General features: G+C 36.3%; 1 long non-coding RNA gene across 1 annotated transcript in view; it reads right to left on the reverse strand.

Moving 5' to 3' along the window:
* The window catches only part of LOC116661280, a 132,758-nt gene that overhangs the window by 92,230 nt on the left and 25,854 nt on the right, over positions 1–14,674 (reverse strand). The window lies entirely within an intron of this gene.

Genomic DNA, 14,674 nt, shown 5'->3' on the forward strand with positions numbered 1-14,674 from the left:
ACAAGGTGATGCAGAGCTGCTGAATTTCAGATATCTATTAGTGGGTCCTACAATGGGAAATTAGATTTTTCTGTCTGGTTACTTAGAGTGCATGATAAACAGGTTAAGGCAGTGTTGAGTGCTTTGCCCATGGCACTGATATCATGAGAATTTTTCTGACTTATATAGTGAAGACTGCTGACCTTGGACTTGATTGGGGAAATGTAATAATCTGAAGGACAAGGCAATTTAAAAATCAAAGCAGAAAAGTATAGTTGATCACTAGGCAAAAACAAAACCCCAAAGTTTCAGTTTTGGTGCTAAGCAGTCCTTGATTCAAAGAAATAAAGGACAAGGTAGGTCATGTTGTCTTAACACTTCCTCCACATATTTTGAGGACCTGACTCCTTAGGCTCCAACAAATAAATACCAAAAGAAATGAGAGCAGGAGTCTTTAAAACTACAAAAGCAAATGCTCATCAACTCTGCCATCATCACATACTTGAAATGTTCTGTTTCCACTGGATATGGGAAAAAACACTTCTTAATTCAAGAAATCTACTGATAGCATGACTAGTGATTCAAAGATGAATTGTATGGATTTCAGAACTTCTCAGGAAAGTCATTTTTCTTGATTTTTTAAATTGGAGGTTAACAAGGAACAATGACACGTTTACATATAGAATAATACTTTTGTTCTGCAGTTGAAGGTAGGTACACAGAAAAATTCACTGACTATATGACGATTAAAGTAATAGCAGACATTTTTCTTTATTAAAATACAATTGTATGCTTTAGCCAGAATGTATCTACCATGATTGTCTTGAATTTTTGTGTTGCAGAAATAAAAATATTAAAATCAGGCTCAGCCCACGGTTCCATCACTCTACAGCACTTGAAAAACCACTGCTGTTCACAGCTACTTTAGTCCTCAGGCTACACTCAAGCTAAGCACATTGCAAAGCCCTGCAAAGTAGCTCACTATAGCTAAAAAACACATAAAATGTACTAATAAAATGACCTTACTTAACTGGGATATCTTAGTTTTATGCTACTGTCAAAAGCAAAGGAAATTAAATTTTAAGAACACATTTGAAAATGACCTGAAGGTTCATTATTGAATCTCAACCAAGGAAATTACAAGGAGAGTTCAGTTCACACAATGTACTAACTTAGCCCCTTATTTTGTTGGCAGGCTAAGGTTTCTCATGTGATTACAAAATTTATAAAAACTAAAGACAATGTGAGAAACTAAAAGCTAAAATTCTAAATAAGCATGAGTTCAAAGTTAATAGCACAAAAGGTTACGGTTTTTTTTCTTAAAAAGGTAAAGGGAGATACAGAGGAGGCAAGGTAACTGTATTTTACGATAAAACATAAAATGGGGTTCAGAAATAGAGCAGTGATCACAAAATAGGGGTTTGTCTACCTAGGAATGGTTTATAGTTATCGATTTTCAAAAAAACGTAGCATTTCCAAGAAATTTCACATGTTGTTCGAGAAATGCTGCTGAGTAAAATGCTGTTGAATTTACTCTCGATTTAAACTTGGAAAGAGTTAAGCTTTTCAAGGCACTGAAAACCTGAAAGCAGAGAAACTGTTCAGAGACTCCTGAGCATCAATTTTGGTGCCTCCCTTTGAAGGACCTTATTGTTTTATTAGTGTATATATTCTTTAATACAAGTTTTTCCTGAATGGTGACATAAGTCTGTCTTTCTCTTGCCTTGGGCAAAATTCTTTACTAGCCAACAGCTATGAGCCCTCGTAAGGAAGCCAAAGTCAGGGAGAAGTCCTCCAGGTATGCTCCATTGGCTGCAGCTCAGTGCTGTTACTTTGCTTCTGTTGTGTTTAAGGTCCTTGACTAAATAAATTTGAAACTTACAGCAGATTTCCATATATGCTATAAACCCCATGGAACATTGTTATTTTTTGCTTTAAATTGTCAATTAACTTTTAAAATAATTTAAGAAAAGAAAAGTAGCTTTTTATAGTTACTTACATATTTACTTTTTGTATTCTTCATTCCTTTCTACAGATATTAATTTCCATCTGATATAATTTCCCTCTTTTAAGGATACATGTTATATATCATACAGATATATAATCACTTCTCTTTTTGTTGGATTTTATGGTTGTTTCTCATGTTTTGAGCTTATCATATTACCTTGAATATTATAGGCAAATCTGTAGAATTAGAATGTTTGTACTGAGTTTAATGTACAAAAATTTTTATGCTATTGATAGAATTGCCAGATTGCAATTAACAGCATTTTGCAGTATACTTATATCTTCTCTTTTGTAAGAAAACCATTTTGTGTATCAGTTAGTCCTTATCATTGCTATATAACTATAATTTATATGCTGTGCTCAAATTATTCATTGAGATTGATCCAAAGGAAATGAGAATGGCAATCTTGCACTACAACCTTCATATATATTAGGTATTTCATTTTTTATCTTTGCCAATTGGATAAATAAAATGTCTGTATCTTAACTTGTATTATATAAGTGAAGTGTGATCTTTCCTTGTTATATTTCATTAACTATCTGTATCTTTATTTTCCTTTGATTGGTTTTTCAACACTTACTATGTCCCAGACACTGGCAGATACTGTGGATATAATGGGGAAGAGAGAGCATCTCACGGAGTTATTAGTCTGTTATGAGAAATACATGTTAAAACAAGTGCTTGCATGAAGTGTATAGTTACATACACACTTATATATATAGTGTGAGACAAAGTGCTGTGAAACTGTATACAAGAAAAGCTCCTCCCCGTCAGAAAAAGACCCTGCAATTACCTAGTCATGCCTTCTTCTTACACTTCTATTGGAATGCTGGATTTTTAAAAATCACTTACAGTTTATTGTTTCATCAGCTTTTTACACTACTATGCAATTACTCATTTTTTTTAGGGAAAAAAGTGTGAGAGAAAATCAACATGGATAGCAGTATACCAAAAATTATTGAACTGCTTCAAACCACTGTGCCCTTTCCAACAAGTATTGAGAATATTGAGAATAAAGTATAACACTGGCTAGTCCTCATTCCATTGACTCCTAACACGCTCACTGTGCTAGAAACTGTCTTCATGATTAGTCTTAATCATGTTGACAGCTGCCCCGATATTCTGTGTGTAGGATTTAAATATCTCATTAAAGGAATCTGGGGATTTATAATAAGGATCATTAACCAGTTCAGTTGCAGAAAGGGGCAGACAATATTTGGCACTCCAAACAGCAGGCTACACTATCTAATCAATAGATAACTGACAGAGATACAATAACCCAATCTTCGCTGTCTTCTCCATTTGTTCACTCTCTAGAGAAAATACATATCAAGAACTGAAGCATATACGATTGGCGGTTCTTCCACTTCAGGTCATGTCAAAATCTAGGCAAAGCCTATTACTGTACATGTTTCCTGAGACTAAAATTAGTTCTATGTGCTACTCACTGCCAGAGAAGAAACATAAAAATGAAAAATGAATGATGAGCTAAAACTCAATTAATATTGTGTGACAGAGGTATCAAGCAAAAACACAGCTATTAAGAATAATTAGAATCATAACAACTTAGAGGGACAACATGGCAAGTTTAGCTCAAGAAAGAGCTGACATTTTACCAAAATGCAAACTTATACTACAAATTCAAGGACACCTAGGATGTCAAACTGTGACAGACACAGTCTGGTCCAATAGGTTACACTCTATTAAAGACATTACTGTGTTAAATTTTACTATGACATTTAATAAGCATTCTATGAAGACTTTTTCAGACACAAAATAGGCCAATTTGGATAAAAAATAGATTATGCAATTCAGGTAGTGTCACGAACATTGCTCTGTCTGTACACTTTCTTTCTAAAGTGATGAGAAATTGTGTCAAGGTGACTGTTGGCCAAAGACTCAAAACTCTTGAGCTAATCTTGGGCACTACCTTCTCATTTCATTCCTATGGTAGGCAGAATTCTAAGATGCCTCCCAAGATCACCCACCCCAGGTGTACACATCTTATAAATCCACAGCACTGTGAATGGAACAGATTCTACTCCTGTGATTATATCATAAACTTGAATTTGGAGAAGAGATCTGAATGGGCCTGATGCAATCACAGCACACAGCAAGGGATGTGGACAGTTTCGTAGAGCCACAAGCAGTCCCTGGCAGACAGCCAGCAAAAACCCCCAAACCCAGGAACCTCAGTCTTACAAACTCAAGGAAATGAATTATGCCAACTATAAATGACCTCGGATGTGGATTTTCCCAAGCCTCCAGAAGAAGCTCAGCCCAGCTGATGTCTTGATTTCAGACTTTGAGGCTCTAAGCAGAGAACCAAGTCAAACAGTGCCCAGACTTTTAACCTACAGAACTGTAAACTAATAAAAAGTTGCTGTTTTAATTAAGCCAGTAAGTTTATAGTCATATATTATACAGCAATAGGAAATATTCCCAAGGAGATCTATTAGGGTCTGTGGGTCATCCCTGGAGAGAAGGATTAAGGGGTTATAAATGACCTGGAAGAAAAGCAATCTTTTTTTTTTTTTTTTTAATAACGTATTTTCTCCTTGAAGTTAAGATGCTAAATCCAGAAGACTACAGGCAGGAGAGAGAAAGGAGATAGAGTGGGTTCTTTCTATTGCTTGTGAAACTAGATGTCTTAAACTAAAGGGACAGAAGATGTTGAGCCTTGCATATGGTCAGCTGATCCAAAGGGGTAGGAAATGAAACAGGCATTGAGATGAAAGTTCAAGTCAGTAGAAGAGAAATGTCCATCTCACTAGAGTGGCCCTTGCTCTAGGTTAATAACTACACATCAGGATTCATAGCTAAAAGTATCTGATAGTGGAACCAGCTGGGAATGCCCCATATTGAATAAGGTACGTCAAGTATGGAGAGGCTGGTCAATTTTTCATGCCTACTGAAGTATTACAAATCCTCCAAAACTTCCTAGAATCAATTTGCTGATGGTCTCTAATCACTCAAATATTACAGTACGAAAATCAAATCCATTTTGTAAAGTATGTTTTCAGAGAATTTTTATTTCTTCAGTTCATATGACTTTCCAAAGCCTTGTCCCTGTTAACCCTTCTGCCTTGTAACTTTTGCTGTTATGAGCTTAGGAAAGCTGAGTTTCAGCCAACACAGCTCAATGGCTGGTGAGCTGACTTGTCCTTAGGGGCCCATCACTGGTGACGTTTCTGAAGACTGGATAGAAAAGCACGTGTAATGGTCAAGTCATCAGGAAGAGAAGCTCTCCGGCTGTTTCCAGGGGACCTCATTACTTAATAACTCACTGCATTCAGGATCTGGCTCCATGACTTCCAGGCTCAGGAAGTCAATGTTTGTGGTGCCCTGAAAGTTGATTCAAGAACAAGTGCAGATTAAATAAGCCCAAGGGGACAGACGTTTGTCTCTAAAGGCAGAAGTACAGCTGCCATCTGGTAAACACTCAGCTTGACTACCTAGTTTATTTTCTCAACATGGGTTTGTCTAAAGGTAAATATAATACCAATCAGAAAACTGCCATGTAACAGAAACAAAGGAGTGAAGTCCAGGAGACAATGATAAATAATATCAAACCAAAAGTGTCACAGTGCTTAAAAGCATGGACTTTGGAACCAGAGTGATACTGTTCAAATCCTGACTTTCCCACTAATCAAGTTATATGAGCTTGATTTTATTACTTAAGCTACATGTCTTGGTTTCCTCTTATGTAAAATATGTATGATAATAAAAAATACCCATCTTCAGAGTACAGTCTTAGATATGGAGGGTAGTATATTGTGTCAATGCCTTTTTCTCTTTTCTGTTTCACCTATTAATATATTTAAGCACTTATAATCATGTCTTCTATCTAGTAAGCTCTGTAAATGTACTATCAGACTAGACAGGGTGTGTCAGCTGACATTCTTCCTGGACAATGTTCCAGTTGATATCCTCAACATCCCTCTACTGACTGGTACACGCGTGTGCTTTATTTAAATATGGTAATAGGGTGGAGGAGACCAACAACAATAAAAGTAATAGCTAATGTGCACTGGTGCCCACCATGTGACTTGGTACTGGTCTAAATCTTTATAAATGTTAGACAGTTTACACCTCAAACAACCCTTTGCAGTAGATACTATTATTATCTCCATTTTAAAATAAAGTGACTGTGGCACCGAGAGGTTGAGTCATTTGGATAAAATCCCACAGCAAGCAAGAGGCATGGCCAGGATTCAGTTTACTCTCCCTGCCACTCAAAATGTGGTCTGTGGAGCAGCAGCTTCAACCCCCTAGCCCCCCACCCTGGGGAGCCTGTGTGAAATGTAAAACCACAGGCCCCACCCCAGATCCATTGGGTCAGGATCTTCATCTGAACAAAAGCCACAGGGGATTTGTATACATACTAACGTGTCAGAAGCACAGATCTAAATCCCTGTAGCATCTCACCTCTCCATGTATTAACTTACTAAAACTTCACAACAAAATAATGAGGTAAGATCCCAATCTGCCATATCATTTACAAGAAAAATTAGGCCGAGGTATACTGCCCAGTATCTCATGACCATTTTTTTTTTTTTTTGGTCTCAAGGTAGTTAAAATATTTTATTCTTTGTAGTACTGAAAACAATAAAATCCAGAAAAAAAAATTACTGTTCATTCAAATGAGATGATTCTAATTTGTTTTTCATCTTTCCCCCTCTTCCAGTCCTCTGATTTTTAAAAGGTATCTTACACATTAAATGTTTTCTCTTGAATTATATTCAGAAACAGTAGAGTTTTCTAAACTGCTGGCAGGGCAGTGATTCGAACCCAGGATGACCCCAGAGCCCTGGCTCTGACTGAAGCAGTCTCTGGACATAACTTTCAAGCTGCTGGTTTATAGCAGAGAACTAACTGCAAAATCCTGCTCACTCTTTTGTCTGCTTTGCTTTGGAAACATGACCAGACCCAAAAGGCAGGTCCTGAGTAATAACTGTCTTAAGATACTTAGATTATCTTCACAAACACTTCACTAATTGTATCAAATGGGGGGAAAAGTTGCTTCCCTTACATTAAACTTGCTGTCACTTTGATAAAGAGAAGCAAAAACCATTCCCCTAAAAGCAAACAATAGTACAAAATTCCATTCTGAGAAGTTAGGCGGCTCCTATGCAAACCCATCCCTCACACACAATTCTTAGGTGTTCCCAAATTCAAAACAGAAAGCTCAGGTAAGTGGGAGTGCACTGTGCCAGAGTTCTTTACCCATTCTGGGTTTACCTAAATTAAAAAAAATAAAATGCTGGGATATATGAGCTCAGTTCAGGTTAAGCACGTGTGTCTTCTTTTCAAAGAGTTTACTTCCATAAAGGAAACAATTTACCACACTCTGCACAATAATTTATGCCCATTATCCAATTTAATCCTTAACCTCTATGCTAGGATCAGGCCCTCTTGTCTAGTAAGTGGAAAAACCAGAGATGAAGCCCTCCTGCTCTTACTCCAGAAGCCACACTCTCAACCTCAACAACAAATTCCAGCCATGACTTCATCGGCTTCTGTTTTTCTGTTAAGAGCATGAATCCAACCACATTTGTTTAACTCAATTTTTGTTTGATTGCTCCAGAAGAAACAAGCTGATCCCAACAGAGACTGATTTGGCTTCAGTTATTAGCTAGTTCACCCACGTTGAGTCCTAACTGCCTTGTTCAGCCTCCTCATCGACCATCAGTGCATTTTAACAATTGCTCCCTTCATAGTTCCACCTACAGCTAAAATTGATACACCTAAAAAAGTCTGGGACTATAGATTTGTTCTATTTTTCTCTTTTAACAAGAACAGTACTACCTTCAAAAACAAAGATGTGCTATAAATTGAACACTCAATATAAACATACTGGCTTCCGGGCCTAAGGCCTCTGCTTCACCTCGAATGAACTGTATTTCTCAAGATCATCTGCTATGAATGTTCTTTAGAAATTCTGCCACTCTCAGATTTTTAAAATAAATTCATGCTTTTAGTTCATGCTAGAGTTATTCATTCTATAATTCACAACACTATATTGGACGTTTGAAAGTTGCAGTGAGTAGATCTTAACTGTTCTCATCACAAGAAAAGAACTGTAACTTTGTGAGGTAATAGATGTTAACTAAACTCATTGTAATCATTTCCCAATATGTATATGTCTGTGTGTATATATATATATGTATAATCATTATACTGTACACCTTAAATTTACACAGTGCTGTATGCCAGTTTTACCTCAATAAGACTGGAAGAAAACAAATTCATGCTTTTAAATGAGAACAGTACTGTATATAAGCAGCCCCTCTACTCAGAATCACGAGCCTTCGTAGGCCCTGTGTAGCTCTCTAAATGCCAATTAGTCCAGCTCTTGACTCACCGTGAATATAATAAAGTAATGAAGAAATACAAATTATAAAGGTTGATCTTAATATTATAGCAAAGTTATATATTATGTGTGTATGTAATATAATGCAATATTTGAAAAATGAAACAGAAGAGTAGTCACCATAACAAAAAGTATCTTTCTTGCCCCACTTCTCCCCAGACCCTGACCTGCTTCCAAGAAAAAAAAAAGCTTATTAAATCTATAAACACTTCCAACTAAAAATAATAGAATAGATAACCATATAAAACCCATATCTTAGGTTTTACCAGATGTTAACACTTTGCTGTATTTTAAAACCCATATTGTCATGAACATTATTGGACATTTCTCCTTGGGCACCTGGCGGCGGGGATAGAAGTGGAATTTCTGGGGTTTTGGGTAGGCACATCTTTAACTTACCAGGTATTGTAACTGTCTCTACAAAATAATTGAGTAAAATTAAACTCCTACTTCACAAATCTTGACAACATTGGTCAATCCCCTATCCCTGCATCAAGATCACGCTTTGGGGATTAACAGGCTTGGGGATGTCTTGGTATCTAGTACCATCTCTCCCATTTCTCACTTTATTCTTCCTAGTTATCTAGGCTACTTTGACACTTTACTCCTCCAAATGACCACAATCTGGAAAAAAAAAAAAAAAAGTCCTACTTCACTTTTGATTTTGATTGTAATGGCATTGCATTTATATATTAATTGGGAAGGACATATATCTTTACAACATTAAGTTTATAAATGAACAAGGAGTGCCTCCCAATTTATTTAGGTCTTCTAAGGTACTTCAAATGGCTTTGTAAAATCTTATGCATCTTTTGTTCAACTTATTTCTGGTTATCTGTATTTGCCAAGGATCTTATTTGCAGAAAACAAAATCCACTCTAGCTAGTTTAATCAGAAAAGAAAACAAAACTTTTTAAAAGCCTATTAGGTAGCTTGTAGCATTTGCATTGGCCTCAAGAGCACAGGAGCCATACAAATTGAGTACTACTGCCAGGAGAAAATTCAGACCCCAGGGCTCCACAAGAGGAATGTTCCTGCTCCTGCTCCAACTACTCTCTACAGGGGAGTGATGACACGAGGGGATGACCACAGAACCTTGCTCACAGCTAGCCCAAAAGAACCATGGGTCACCAGCCTGACCATAGGAACTCTTAGAAAATCTTATCAAGCAAATTTCGGAGGATTTTTTCCTTCCTTTCTAATGTTGGTATCTTAAAAACAACAACAACAACAACAACAACAAAACAACAAAACAACTAGCCTCAATTTTAGCAATAGCCGCCAATTCAACAAGGAATAGAAGTAGTGCTAATCTTGTTCTGCTGCAGAATTTAAAGACAATCAGTCGGTTTCTCTATTACAGAAGAGACCGAAACACTGTCTACTCTTTGCTAACATTTTTAACAAGAGATGACTGCCAAAATTCACCAAGTGCTTTTGATACAGTAATTTAGATAATCACATGGTTTTCCTTAGGGTGAACATTTATTCCATGATCAAAACTAAGACAGTTTTGATAGTGGAAGAGGGTACTATTGGTAATTACTTCAGAACATGAGTAAACTTTAATTTTCTCTGGCAAACTGACACTAACATCGACCACAGTTTCTTTCTCTTCGTGGATGTCATGAATTATATTAATGGATTTTTTTTATTATAAAATCATCCTTGGCATAAAATTCATATAGCCACAGAATTTTTTCTTGAACTGTTTTATTTAATTTGTTAATCCTTACCAGGATTTTTGCATCTAGGTTTCTAAGTAGAAACTAATGACTAATTTTTTTTCCCTCTTATCCTACCTAAACTGGCATTGGCCTCAAGAATACAGGATCCATACACATTGAACTGAGGAAGCTTATTTTTCTGTTCCTAGTGTGTATTCTATAGATTGGCTTACTTCAAGGTTTGTGAAAAATTGCTTGTACAAATGGACTTGCAATTTTGTAGGTATATGTATTAAATTTTTAGTTTCTGTGTTAATTTTAAATAAGGATAAGTCTATTAAAGTTTTCTATTTATTGAGCTTTTGCTTTGCCGTGATAACCATTTTCAGCTGTTTTTGTTTTGACGTTCGTGATTGCTACTTTTTTTTTTAATCTTCAAGTATAGATCTGTACCATTCTTTTTGATTTACCTATTTCACACATTATGAATGATTTTTTGATGGGATATAGGACAATTTAACTTGCATCCATCACCCTCATACCTCCCTTTTCCATTCTCTTGCCAAGGAGCTTTAGATTTGGTAAATGTTTTGAAAGGGAAAAAATTCGACATGTCTTTATAGTCCTGGAAGTCTGATTTACGAATCTGGATTCGCAGACTCTTGCCCAGAGTCAGCAAGTGTTTCCAGAGAAAAGGCAGCTACAGAATGTCAGGTCATGTCTCACCAGCTCTTCTCTGGAATTTTGGTTCCTCTAGTTACGATTTCTTCAGTAGCTCTCTGATGTCTTTAAATAGATTAATGTTTAATGTCATCTGTCCCTTCTTCTCATGGGAACACCAATCTGCCACAAGCTAATCTACTTTACCCAGAAAGGAAAAATCCTCATCTCTGTTCTCTGATTTATTTTTGTTTCCTTCAGGATCTAGTTTCCTTTTTCGTTCATGTTTGGTTTTCCTTCATATGTCAACGTTTTATCATATAGCTAGTGATCTCTATTTTCTCCTTAATCCACATTTGAAAGTGCTTAATCACACTGTATATGCCACCAGCTAGTAGCCTTAATTTTCAGATGAGCATGTAGGTGCTGATATCCCGGGGCCCCCACTCACCTACTGCAGAATGTAGAGAATTTACCTCAGGTCATCATCACTGAAACTAGTGATCATGTCTTTTTGTGAATTATTTATTAAATTTCCTAGTAAAAAAGTCTTCTTTCCCTCTCCCCCAACATAGCTTAATGCATCTGGATATGCAACAGAGAGAGGAGGAAAAATCTTTTTGGCTGAATCTTTGAGAAGCTTATGGTTCTACTTCTCTCTCTTTTTTTTTTTTTTTTTTTTTTTTGTCCTGTTTTTTTTTTTTTTAAATAGAGGTACTAGGGATTGAATCCAGGACATAATGCATGCTAAGCACATACTCTACATCTGAGCTGTACCCCAGCCCCTTTGCTTCTCTTTTCTGTCTCCTCCAGAGCTTACCCTGTATGGCTTTGTCAGTCATCTGTCATTCTCTGCTTTCCACCATCCAGATGTTTGCTGGAACTGTCTCATTAACATATGACTTCCCCCCTACTCTTCTCATTACTGTGGGTTTCTATTACTTTAAGTATTTCTCTGAAAAGTTCAGAGTTAAAAAAAAGCAGATTTTAGAAAAAAAAGAAAAATGGAGATGTATATATGTAACAGTAGAACGGCACAGTATGAAACAGAACTTGTAGGTACATTTACTTGCCTGTCACAGTGCCGGGCATACAGTAAGTGCAGAATAAATGTTTGCAGCCCTATCCTCATCTACTGGTATGAAACAGGACCAGATTAGGTGGCCCTAGAACCAAAATAAATGCCATTATAAGATGAAGGTTGGTTCCATGAAATAATAAAAATTTGAAGAGATTGGAACAAGGAACCAAGGATCCAAAATCTAACCACTTGTTAAACAGAACATACAGAAACTCAAAATTATGTTTTCTTCCATGTTACAAAAACTAACACAAGAATAAAAAAGCCACAGTTACACAAGTAATTTTCATTTTCTAAGTGGGCTCTTCTTAGAATATCCTTCAGCTTTCTTGTGATCCTACCTGAGTGAGCAGGGACAACTTCTATCATAAGGTTTACTCTGAAGGTACACTGGAGTTGTGGATAAGACCGTGGGATCTGGAGCTAGGTTTTCTGGGTTTGAATCTTGGCTCCATCTCTAATAGGCTATAGCTTGAAAAAAATTCTCTCAACTTCATGTGTCTCAATTCCCTCATCTGAAAAATTAGGACAGTAATTTTAAGTCACTTAGATGGCCTCAGTGAGACAACACATGGAATACCTTAGAACAGTGCTGGGCAAATGGTAAATGTTCCATCTATTTTACTATTGCTATTATCACTAATCTTCTCTAAGTATAAGATTAAAGTAAGGTTATTCTATTAACCTGTCTTTTGCCTACATTGAGCAGTGACAACACCATATCATAGCAGCATTGTAAAAATACAATGTAATAATGGTCCCCAAACCAGCAGTAATAGTGTCTATAAATGTGGCTACCTGAGGACGGCAACATCATTCAAACTGCACTATGGAGTCCTGGCATTGCATCTTCAGAGAACAGTCTGCAAATCAGCGTCCCTCTACTTCTTGATGCACACTATAGTACTCTGGGTAGCTTTTAAATTCTTTCTCTGGGGTAAGGTCTGGTCCGTAAAGCTTCCCAGCTTAATTCTAGTGCACAGTGTTACGAGTCATCATAAGGATTTCCCCAACTTGTACAAATGACCAGGCTACATGTTAAAAGTACACATTTCTAATCCCTTTTGCTGGAGATTCTGATTCACAAACCAAGAAGGGAGGCAGAAACCTGTGTTTCTAAGAACTGAAGTGATTCTTACGATCTCATTATGTTTGGGAAACTGCTAAAACAAACACTTCCTGGCCATCTCTAATTCTCTCTGGCTTTATTGGAAGCCTATAAAACTGTATGAGCTAGGAGTAAAAAGGCAGACTGTCTGATGTCTCAATCATTTATAAGATAGTCATCATTTTTATCAAAACTTTAAAAATTATAAATGACACAAATTTGAAAAGTAAATGAAAACATCATATGAAAACAACTTCTGTTAGCATTCTGGATAACAATATTTTCTTCTATACAAATATTTTTATATATAGTTTTAATAATCACCTATACTTTGTGTTCTGCTGCCTTTTATTTTAACCAAACACTGCATCACCCTTTTAACTATCTTTACAACCATCATGTTCTAAGACTGCGTAATGATGGCTTAAGTCATTAACTGATTTGAGGACAGGGCAGCTATGTCTTAGGCAATTCTTTATCCTGAGTACCTAGTGCAACACCTGGCAGATAACAGGCTTTAGTAAACGGCTGATGGTAATGCAGAATTCCCTTCGTCGTTCCCCCTTATCATAAAGTGTTCAGTCTATGTTTGCAGTTATTTTTGCTGTTAATAGTCTCTCAGTACTTACAGGGTTGCAGTAACACTATTCTACTAACCAGTTTTCTGAGTTAAATTAATTTAAATTAAATTAACACTAAATTTTAATTTAATTTACGTTATAAATGTACAACCACGTTTAGCGATGTTTCATATATTCATCCTTTGAGGATTTAACATTAACATGTTTCCTAATTCTTTTATATAAGGTAACTTCCCAGAGACAAAGTTACTGAACAAAAAGTCATACATATTCTTATGAATCAAGGGACTTGCCCAATTGTTATCTTAATTTTCATTATTATCAGAATATATCAAGAGATCCATTTTTATAATATACTTAACAGTAGTGGGTATTATCTGATTAAATTACATATTTGGGTAGTATCTTTATGAAAGATTTTAGCTAAGAAATCAAAAATATTTTAAACATCTACCATCTTAACACCAATCAGATCTGTGCTCTGTTTAGGAGCTCTGTCCTTACAAGCAGCATCCAAAAGTGGCATTGTACATCAACCACACTTCAATAAACGAAAAAGAAGAGTAACAGATGACACAGTAAGAAGGGGAAAGGCTTGCAAGGTATTTACTAGCTCACATGCAGTCATGGTTTGTGTTGATTCTCACCAAACCCCAAAGTAGATTAGGTCTCCAGGTATTTTCTTTCCTATTATCCTATGCATTTTCCTAACATTAGGAATTTTCCTAATTCCTAATCCATTTTCCTATATACATTCCTAAAATAAATGTATGATTAATTATTTGATCATCTGCCTCCACAAACTCTATGAAAATTGGAACTTTATTTTCCTTATTTGCTGCTATATCCTTGGTGCCTAGCAGTGATCCCATAACATAGTAGGTATCCAGTCAGTACCTTCATGTTGACAGTAGGAAAGAAGACGCTAGAATAACTCTCACTGTTTCGGCTTGGGACACTTTATGGTTTAAGGTAGCATTTGCCCAGACAGGGAACACCTGAAGGAGGAAATGTTTAAGGGGGACATAAAGTAGGGTCAGTTCAATTTTGGAAATTTTGAATTTGAGATGTCAGGAAACTGAGAAAAACTAACTAGCCAAAATTTTCCATTTTAGCCCGCTCTGTTGTATAATAGCCACCTGTAAAAATCCTAATGGCTCCCAACAACACTTGTTCAGCCATCACTCATCCCACAGGATGGGCTGAGGCTCTTCTCC

The sequence above is a fragment of the Camelus ferus genome, chromosome 3 (genome assembly GCF_009834535.1).
Source record: "Camelus ferus isolate YT-003-E chromosome 3, BCGSAC_Cfer_1.0, whole genome shotgun sequence".
Taxonomy (NCBI): domain Eukaryota; kingdom Metazoa; phylum Chordata; class Mammalia; order Artiodactyla; family Camelidae; genus Camelus; species Camelus ferus.